We start from the raw sequence: 9,359 nt of genomic DNA on the forward strand, positions 1-9,359 counted from the left end.
CTCTGCCAGTTCCCTTGCGAATATGTGGTCAAGATCTTCCTCTTGGTTAGGAGGTCTGTAGTAGACTCCTACCAATATATTCCCTTCACCACATTCCCCCTGTAATCTAACCCAAATGGTCTTGAGTCACTCTTCTTGAGTCCCAAACTCCACTTGTAGGAAGTGTACTGCATCTTCACATAGAGAGCTACACCCCTGCCCTTTCTAGCAACACGATCCCTCCTGTACAAGGTATAGCCATCTAGGTGGTCCAGTGATAGGTGGAGTCCCACCAGGTTTCCGTTATTCCTATGAGGTCATATTCCTATGAGGTTGATTTTTATTTAGCAGGAGGGCTAGTTCCTCCTGTTTTTTCCCCCAGGCTCCTGGCATTTGTGTACAGGCAAGTAAGCCTGCCATTGGAGGTCCTAGGCTTCCCAGCACTCCTAGAAAAGTCCCATACCTGGGCTGGGGTAGGAGAGAATTTGTCATGCTGGGCCCAGAGCATGCCTGTTTGCGTGCTCTGGTCGTATGGCTCCGGTCACATGGCTCCCTGGGGGGCTGGGTCAAGTAGGAGCCAGGTGGGGGCGTAACCCTCCTCTGCTCCTCTCAGCTGCCTCCCACAGCTGCCTAGCCCCACCCACCACAGGCCCCACCTACCTCCCAGCTGTGCTGAGGGTCTGGGTTGAGGTCTGCTGGATGTCTGCTGGGGGTCCTGGGCTCAACAGGGGCACAACAGGCTTCCGCCCATGCATCTCACTCCAAAGCCAGACCTACACTGTGGCTTCTGCCATTGGCAGGTCCTTTTAAAACCTGCACATGTGCAGTGGGCCTGCCGTTGGCGCTGCACCATTCTCAGCGGCTGGGGGTCTCTGTTCCAGTGGAGAAAGGGGAAGGTCAGTGCCCCACCCCATCCCCTAGTCACTCACTATGCTACATGCTGGCCGGGACCAGCTGCATGGCTCCCTGCGGGGCTGGGCCAAGTAGGAGCTGGAGGGAGGGGGCATGACCTTCCTCAGCAACTCTCAGCTGCCTCCTGCAGCTGCCTAGCACCCACCCACTGTGGGGCCCACCTACCTCCCAGCTGCACTGGGGGTTTAGGTCGAGGTGCACCAGGTGTCTTCTGGGGGTCCTGGGCTCAACGGGGATGTGATGGGTTTCTGCCAGTGTGTCTTGCTCTGGAGCTGGATCTACATTTTCCCCTTTAAAAGAGAACAACTTGGATTTTCCCCTTTCAAGCAGGAAATGAAAAGTTTCCCCTTGCAGGTTGTCAGAGTTCCAGCCTGCAGCAAGTTGCTTGGGGCTGGGAGGAGCAGCGGGGGGGCAGTCAGAGGCAGGAGGTGCTATATGCATGTACATAGGCACACACATATGGCCAGCAATACAGCCAGTCAGGGTGGTGGGAGCAGCCCCAGCAGCTGGATATAGGTAAGTCTATGGGGCAGATGGGGAGTTGGAGGGCCAGGCCCTGAGGACCATCTGGGCATGGTCTGGGCATGCCCACTAGTGATGTGTTGGAGGGGTCTGGGGAGTCATGTGCCCCCTCAGATTTCTGCAGTGACAGCGGGGTGCAGGGCACAGGGTTGCAGCCTGGCTGGTCCAGCAGTGGGCAAAAGCCACCTCTGCAGCCCAATGGGTGGAACCTGGCATGAGAGGGTGGAGCAACATGGGGAGACTCAGTTCTGCCATCACCACTACCAGGAACCCTGTGCCAGCCATGCTGCCATGGCTGCCAAGGTGAGGCACCCCCTGCCCACCCAACAGTAGCAGGGGCAGCAGTGATGGCAGCAGCACAAAGTTATGCCCCCTCTTCCCCACTGTGGCAGTGGGTGGGGGCACCTCACCTTGGCAGCCATGGTGGTGCAACTGGTGTGGGGCTCCTGGCGGTGACCGTGGCAGCACCAAGTCTCCCTGCCCTGCTCCACCCTCCTGCACAGGGTCCCATGCACAGGGCCATGGAGGTGGTTCCTGCCCAGTGCCAGTCTGCTAGGCTGCAGCCCCATGCCCTGTGCCCTGCTGTTGACGCAGAAATCTAGGAGGGTACATGCCCCCTTGTGCCCACCCAGTGCATCATCAATGGCATTGCCTATATCCATGTACCCCTGCCCCACACACCCACTCCCTGCCCCACTCAGCCCCTGCCCCCCACACACACACCCTTCCCCACACACCCACGTTGGGGGCAGAAACTGCTAGAAGAGAGTGAGTGGTGGGGGGTGGACAGGGGCTGCAGGGTGGGAGTGAGGCAGGGGCAGCACATAGATGGTGCATGCAGGTGCATGCGCAGCCCCTGAGTGTGGCGGCGCACCCTCTGCAAAAAGGCGCCGCTGATGGTGGCATCTGTGGGTGGTCCGTGATTGCCCCTGGGTGCCACCAACACTGCCAGCAATGCCTGCAGGTGGCCGCCAACCCATGATCAGTTCTCACCTTGCCCCCCTCTGCTGCCACCACCACCAGTGCTGGTGGCGTCTGCAGAAGCTCCCTGCTCACCACCGCCAGGCTCCCGCTGCCACTGAACTCCTGCCAGCAGTAGCACAGCCGTGCCCCCCCAGCCACCAGGGGCATGCGCTGTTCATGGAGTGAGGGGCACTGTTAGGGCTTGGGGGGGTGAGACTTGGGAGTGAGGGACAATGGCATGGGCAGGGCACTGGCATGCCAGGGCAGCTCAGCACCGCAAAGCAGTGCAGGGGGTGGACAGGTGCAGCTGGATCCATGTCCTGGTAAGCAAAGGGGGCAAGGGGAGCTTTGATTTTCCATGATATAAAAAAAAAAATCAAATGCCAAAATATAGAGACATTTAGAATTTATTTTATTATAATGATTGAGGCTTCTGAATTGCTTAACATTGTAAATATATCAATAAAACATTGTGTTCACTGATACCTATATATCAAGAGGCATTTCGTTTTAATAATGGAAAAATGTGGATTTGGGGGGTTTTAATCAGAAAATGTAGGATTTTTTAACAGAGAACTCAGGATCCCTGATTATGAGCAGTTCCAAGAGTTGGACAAGAGCTGTAAGATGACACCAGCCCAAAGCACTTCCCCCTTGTGGTAAAACATAGCCCTGCAGGTCCACAGCCCCAGTTCCTTCTAGGATCCTGCCATAATGTGTTCCCAGACTGGGGAACAAGATCGCTTCCCTTTGTGTAGCTTGTTTTTTAACCTTTTTAAATCCAGATTATTAAACTCTTCCGGGGCCCTCAAACTCAACACTGCTTCTGGGGCCTGACTGCTAATTCTGGCTGACCTCTTTTCCCAAATTCAGAAGGGCACTATGTGTATAAGCCAGGCAGACTGCTGCTTTTTCCTAGGCCCAGGAGTCTAGCAGCCCTCCTTCTGGGGCTGTGCTAATTAAGTCAGACCACTTGCAGCCTTGAACCAGCTTCTTCCAGCTGGCACTTTTCCAGGTGGGAGCACTAAACAGATCTGGTATTTTTCTTGCTTGTGTGGCCCCTATTAGACGTGTGGAAGTCAAATATATGTTAGCTTTACTACAGTAACATTCTCCCTTGTTAGCCTTCCCCCACTTTGCACTATGAGACTTGGCCCTGTAACAGTTTTCCCCAAATACAAATGAATTTGCCAGGAGCACTTTCCACCAATAAGTATCTGCCCTTCCTGAGACCATCAGGTACTTCAGACCACTGGAACTTTAGAGAACCATGGAAGGGGCGTGGAAGTGTTCCTTAAAAAAAGGACAGAGCCCCTCTTCCCTTCCTCATTACAGGCTGGTATGGATCATCTTGGGAGAGGAAACTAGTCTATGCTCACGACTATCAGAGCAGGTTGTCTGCAAGACACTGTCTACTAATGTGGTCAGTGCTCTGAAAATAGTTTATGGATGACCTAAATAGCTTTGTCAATTCCTCTCCTCTTTCGAAAGAGTTGAGGAACAATTTGTGTGGATCTGGTTTCATGTTGTTGTAATGCAAAATGGTGCAGAGCAAGTTTGTTTCCCATCGCTGTGTGCAGAGGTGAGAAGCTGGGTGTTTGGCTATTGCTTCTGTTTTCTGTTTGTTTGTCCTTTGGGATGTCCTGGATAAAACAACCAATTCTTCCGATGCTTCATGTAATAATCATTTTGTGCTTCAAGAAATTCTGCTAGTTTCTTCTGTGTTTGCTTCAGTTTTACCCTGAGGCCACAAGGAAACTGGCTTCACAAAGCTTTTGCTGCTTTTATTCCTCTGAGTCTAAGATTGTGTTCCTATTGCATAAGACACCCCAGCGTGCACCTGCTGTTGTGCACAAAGCATATTGGACAAGTTGATGGTGCAGATTTGTAGACTGCTGCTTTACTAGGATAGTATTGCTCATTTACATTGCTTTATAGACGCAGATAAGAGTGCCATACCCTTAAGAGGTTACAGTCCATATAAGACACCTCAAGAACCACAGTTCAGGAGGAAGGATTATTAATGAGAAAAAGTGATTTGAAGAAAGATGGAAGAGAGATCTGGTAGATAAGACCACACAAATGGTTTCATGTACAAGACTGAAATGGGAGAAAGTGCAAAGCTGAGCCTGGGAAAAGGAGATTGGGATGTGAAGGCAAATAAAGAACAATATAGTGTGGTGACTGGTTTAAACACTGGATTACAGATGCAATTCTGAGAGCATCACCATTTTTGTAATAAATTCTAGCTAAGGAACACAGGTTGCTAGGAAACTTTTATATTAAAAGGCATTCATCTTTCAACCTTTTACTTTGGAACATAGTAATAGCTCCTTCTCTCTACCGTGGAAGTTCTTTTAATGTCGTTCCTGACGTTATTTAGACAAGTAATATACCAGAGGAAGAAAAATAACCTTTATTTCTTGTGCCAAAATAAAAGTCTGACTATCAGGTTTTTGTTTTTGTTATGGGTTTAACTTTGTTTCATAGTAATTTTAATCTGGTTATTGAACAGATGTATGAGCTAAAATAACATTTCAGTTGCTGAAATATATACCCTGAAGGGGGAAAAAATCTGTCTTTCAGATGGCTTCCTTAGTACAATCACAAGAAAATAGTTTGGCTTTTGGAAAGTCTTGGCAAGCTACTAATTGGAGAGCAGCGCAGGTTAGACCTTTGCCTCTTTCATATTAACACATTCTTGTATATAATCTTTCCAGCACTCTGTTTCCATGTTTTTAAAGCTGTATATTAAAATACAGGGTTTTTTTTAAAAGACCCATCACTATATCTCTAATTGGTAGATTCTGACACTTCTACTTATAGTAGTTTACTGCCCAAATAATGCTACTCTATTAAGTGTAACTATTTATGGAGTAAAGTGCTCCCCATCAGAGTTAAGTTTTCCAAATCTGGGCCTATGTTAACACCAATTTAATCACACTGCCTTTACTTTAGTATTTTATCCTTGCCTTTTTATTGTTCTCTTTCTTCTACTTTCTTTGCTTCTTGAATTTGTCTTTTTTCTTACCTAGCCTCACCATTGTCCCCAGGATGTATAGTAGATCTATCACCCCTGACCTGCTCGACCACAAATACACAACTGGCCTAAGAAGAATAAAAAAAGGAAAAAGACTGAAAAGAATGCAGAGTTCCTGCCTGCCTTTCTTCCAGGTCAGCTGCCAGAACCTAGAAATGCTTGTGGGTGTTCCCTTACTCTGAAGGACCTAATCTTTTGCTAGTTGATTTTACTCAGCTCCTCAGATGTTGCACATCCAGATGAAAAGGTTCTCTTGCAGCACTGACAAAAGTGATGTTTTGTTGTGCAATCAGCCCCCTGAAGTGACAGAAGTGCATGGCTGCAGAGTGCTTCAAAAGTGCCTGATTGCATGACAATCTGAACCCTCCTTACATGAGGGTTCAGGTGAAGGAGCTCCAAAGCGGAGTGCCTTCATTAACTTCTGTCAGTGTGCACCCAGAGTAGGGCTGGGCTCATGCACCCCTGGCCCACCCCCAGTGCTGTCTTCAGAATGGGAAGGGGAGAAGGGAGGGGAGGGAGTTCCCTCTGGGGTTTACCCAGCCTACTCTGGAGGGTGGGGCAGGTAGATTGGAGTATGCTTAAAATTTCTGATATATTCTTGTTCTGTCCTGCAACATTCAGCGTAGCTCTGTCAGAGGATTCAAAATAATTTTTCATTTAGAATATACTGACATTCATTAAATTAATTATTTAACTAGTGACTGCAGTATGCAATAAATAATGCTATTTAACCAACTCCAGTTCCACATGAAATCCTGTAATTAATTTTTCAGGGACTGTCTTTGTTTCAAGAGTTTCAAAGTTCTGCTAAGGAATATGGCAGAGACCTATTCTAATCCAGGAAGTTGCTAATCAAGGATTTTTGGTTGTTAATCAGACCAGATTAAAAGTTAGTGATGAAGAAGTTCAAAACAAAGATGGCCTTGGACTTTTAAATCTCTGTCTCTTCTTTTTCCTGACTTGCTAAGAAGTGTTGGCATACTGACCTTTTTAGCATACTTTAGTGAGGAAGATTCTGTTTTATTTAAGTCAATGTAACAATGGCTGTTTATACCAACTGTGAATCTGTCCCCAAGTCCTCACTTTCTGTTTACAGAAAATCTTGGTAAGCTCTTTGAGGACCTGACTAACAATAATGTCTGGAGTTAGGACAACATGTGCAGGACATTTTAAGTAGGGCTGTGTCTGCAGAAGGGGTGACTCTAAAACATTTACTTTGTAGCCATACTGATCTTTTCCTCAAATTCTTTCTTGAAATTTGTGATTCCTTCCTGTAAGTCAGAAGTCAAAGTATCAAGGTTTGATTTACATACTGGTCCTCCAGGCATTTCACAAATCTTAATATGGCAAGTTTTGAAGATGTAAAGTTAGGCAAAACTGTAACAGTCAACATAAATACTTAGAACAGTGTCACCATACTATTTCACTGTAGTAATGGGTTTAAGAATTTTTCTTATCAATCTTGAGATAATCAAGATCATGATAAGGTAAATAATTACACACTGGTGACTTCTAAGTCACTAAGGCCTCAGTCCTGCAAAGATTTGCTCATGTGATGTTATTACTAATTGGCCCCTTGTGCTACATGTGCTTCTAGTGCAAAAGCCTAAAGGGGAATGTCTACACAAGATGTTTTAACACGCAGTAGACTAAATGATTGAATGGTAAAGTGTCACTGTCTACACATGCAGGAACTTGCTGCACAGTCAGTAAGTCTACTGTGCATTTAATTTGCTCCCTGCATTTGTAGGTAGCAAATTAGCTGCGCTGTAGTTACTGTGCAATATTGCACATGTAGGCACTGACCAGGAGCAAATTTGCTGCTGGTCATTCCCTCCACCAGGGGCCCACTGTCAGGCTAGCTCCAGAGCCATGGAGCTCAAAGCTGCTTCAGCCCCAGGGCAGGGACAGCTCTTCGCCTGCCCCAGCCTGGCTTTTAAAATACTGTGGTGACTCCTGGTTCTGTGCTAGCGCTGGCCCTCAGCCAGCTGCTGCAGCCTGCCTAGACCCCTGGCACTGGCCCCTGGACCAGCCCCACCTCCTGCTTGCCTGTCCTGCATAATGCACCTGCGCTGTGTGCTGCAGGCACCATGAGTGGCGCGGGGGGGAGGGGGCTTGGGAGGGGGCAAGCGGTGGCATCGGCAGCAAGGGTGGGTGGCGAGTGACAACTTCCCACAGAAGCCAGCAGTGGCTTCTCAGAGAATCTCGGGGAGTGGGGGGGAGCATGCCCCCCCGACATGGGCCCCTACATGTCGCCTGTGGCAGGCACCTACCCAGGCCATGCAGACCTGGACTCTCACCTGCAGCCCCTGAGGGCTACTGAGGAGACCACACTGGCATTGTCCGCAGTGCCACACACCATGTCCTGAGGGCCTAACTAGTCCCAGGACAAGAGCATGGACCTCATTGCCCTGTGAGGCAAGGCTGAGGTCCAGAGCCAGTTTTCCCGGGGTGGGTGCTCCAATGCCCTCCAATGTCGAGGGCCTGGTGTGCCACATGTGGGAATGTGGGCACAACTGGTTAGTGTGCCAATGCCACCTAAAGGTCAAGACCCTGTGGGCACAGTGGCTCCATGTCACTGGCCACAGCTACTGGTTGGGAGCTGCCCATGGGACCATGCCCTTTATGCAGCAGCAGGATCACATCCTTGTGCCCTGGGACCCTGGGCAGAGCCATGCCATGTTTTCCAGCATGGGCAGCCTGCTGGAGCCTCTGCCGTGGCCTGACAGCAGCAACAAAATGTCAACAGGGGACAGTTTGTCAGGGCATCAGTAGCATGTCTTGCCATGGTCGTTGCCTCCAGCATCATCCAGCAGCCCAGACCAGTGCCTGCGTGCCAGCTCTGGGTGTGCAGCCCCACCCAGGAGGCCAGCCTAGGGTTGGCACCACCTACCCTGAGAAGCTCCAGCTCCTCCCTGGCTGGCTAGCCAAACACTGGGCACCTGTACCCCATGATGCAACTGGGAGCTGCACATCATCGCTGCCAGTGGGAATAGAATCACGCTGCCAGGCATGCCTGTCGCACCCACCCAGTAAGCCCCACACTGGGAGAAGGGCCCTCTTCTCCCCTCCCTACCCTGCAGTAAAGTGTCACCATCTATGCGTGGGAAGTAATTAGAGCACAGTAGACTAATTTACCATGCTGCCAGATAGTCCCATCAGATACAAGTGGTATCCAGCAGCGCAGTAAATAACTGTGCTTAAAGGGATGTGTAGACGGTGACATTGGGATTAGTTTACTAATCCACCAGGTAGGCAGAGGATGCACAGATTCTGTTCATTCACATTAATTGCACATGTAGATGCACCCACAGAATTGCAAATATTGTAAAAGAAAGTTTGAAACAGTTTGATTTTTTTTTAACAAAATCTGCCACACACCTGCATGAACCCATACTCACTGTCCATGAAAAGATCTTCTTAGTGTTCATTTTATTTACAAATCAGTGGGGTCATGTATACGCAATTGGTGACAGACAGGGGGGACAAGGCTGAACTCCTCAACGAGTTCTTTGCCTCAGTGTTCCTAAGCGAGGGGCGCGACAAGTCTCTCACTGGGATTGTAGAGAGGCAGCAGCAAGGCGCCAGACTGCCATGCGTAGACCCTGAGATGGTGCAGAGTCACTTGGAGGAACTGGATGCCTTTAAGTCGGCAGGCCCGGATGAGCTCCATCCGAGGGTGCTGAAGGCACTGGCCGACATCATTGCAGAGCCACTGGCAGGAGTATTCGAATGCTCGTGGCGCGTGGGCCAAGTCCCGGAGGACTGGAAAAGGGCCAATGTGGTCCCCATTTTCAAGAAGGGGAGGAAGGAGGACCTTGGCAACTATAGGCCAGTCAGTCTCACCTCCATCCTTGGCAAAGTCTTTGAAAAAATTATCAAGGCTCACATTTGCGAGAGCCCGGCAGGACAAATTATGCTGAGGGGAAACCAGCACGGGTTC

At 49.4% G+C, this 9,359-nt stretch overlaps 1 long non-coding RNA gene across 1 annotated transcript; it reads left to right on the forward strand.

Annotated features, from left to right (window-relative positions):
- Nucleotides 1–3,869: 3,869 nt before the first annotated feature.
- Nucleotides 3,870–5,502, forward strand: LOC102372279. The gene is made up of 3 exons (XR_323146.2): nt 3,870–3,958; nt 4,963–5,043; nt 5,412–5,502. It is a non-coding gene; the product is annotated as an uncharacterized LOC102372279 (long non-coding RNA).
- The last annotated feature ends 3,857 nt before the right edge of the window (nt 5,503–9,359 follow it).

The sequence above is a fragment of the Alligator sinensis genome, unplaced genomic scaffold (genome assembly GCF_000455745.1).
Source record: "Alligator sinensis unplaced genomic scaffold, ASM45574v1 scaffold391_1, whole genome shotgun sequence".
Lineage (NCBI taxonomy): Eukaryota > Metazoa > Chordata > Crocodylia > Alligatoridae > Alligator > Alligator sinensis.